The following is a 1,043-nucleotide window of genomic DNA, read 5'->3' as shown; positions in this document are numbered from 1 at the left end:
TTTTTTTTTTTTTTTTTTTTTGTACATTTCGCCTAAAAGTGTCACGAGAGGCGAAGAAACAATAGGATGTTCACATATTTGTTACGAAACAAAATTTCATAGATAAAGGAGAAGTTACAACGACTTTTGCTACGATCTCTGGTGAGAAGGCCATTGTATCTTATGTAGGGAGGGGGAAGGAAGGGCGATCGTGGTCGACATAGAATAGAAAAATTCGAGATAAAGAGAGGCGTGGAAGGACAGAGTGGAGAGGACATGGAAAATAATGGAACGGAAGGTGGTTACGGGCCAATCGAAACAACAATTTACCAGCGGATACTTTTATCTGTAATGGCAGCAGGCAGGAAGTTTCGATAAAACGAAACCGAAAACGAATTCGAATACGAATCGCCTCTCCTTTGTTCCTCCTTTGTTCTTTCTTAAACAAAATGCCAAAACATGATTTCTCGGAACAATAATAATCGAAAATAAAATAAATAAGAGGTAAGATTTTTTTTTCTCGTAAGAAAATATTGGAATTTAAAACTATGAAAGATGTTCAATTTCATCGTGCGCGTTTTAGGATAATACGAAAATATTTTAATATGATAATTAATATAATCGATTATTAAAAATATATATTATTGTCAAAAAGTTTGAAAAGATTTAAATTTTGTAAGAGAATGATTAAAAATTTATCATTATTAAAAGAATTATTAATAAAACAGTAGGATATTGAAAGGAAAACAAAAAAAAAAAATAAAGAAAAATTTCCCTTTCGATCTAATAATTATTTTGCAGATCTTTCCGTTTAACAATTTCTCCGAATAATCTTCCAGAATTTGTGTTTACGAATTTTGCAGATAATATTTTCAAAGTCACGTAACGCTTGTAAGCTGAAACTTTTATGCCAAGAAAATCCCCACAAACGCTCAATAGGATCTCGGATTTCACAACTCGAGCTCAAAAGTAAACATCACGTAGAATCCAACAAGGTCAACCTTGACCTGATCGAAGTCGAATGTAATAAAAAATTACTTATTCAAATAAATAAAACCTCTAGT

General features: G+C 31.7%; 1 long non-coding RNA gene across 1 annotated transcript in view; it reads left to right on the top strand.

The window, feature by feature from the left end:
• LOC102679321 overlaps positions 1 to 1,037 on the top strand; it is a 2,591-nt gene extending 1,554 nt beyond the window's left edge. The window contains exons 2-3 of the long non-coding RNA XR_421357.2: positions 103 to 483; positions 819 to 1,037. This is a non-coding gene — a long non-coding RNA (uncharacterized LOC102679321). The remainder of the gene's footprint in view (positions 1 to 102; positions 484 to 818) is intronic.
• Positions 1,038 to 1,043: the final 6 nt, after the last annotated feature.

The sequence above is a fragment of the Apis dorsata genome, unplaced genomic scaffold (genome assembly GCF_000469605.1).
Source record: "Apis dorsata unplaced genomic scaffold, Apis dorsata 1.3 scaffold_147, whole genome shotgun sequence".
In the NCBI taxonomy this organism is placed as follows: domain Eukaryota; kingdom Metazoa; phylum Arthropoda; class Insecta; order Hymenoptera; family Apidae; genus Apis; species Apis dorsata.
This window is presented reverse-complemented; position numbering and strand designations above follow the sequence as displayed.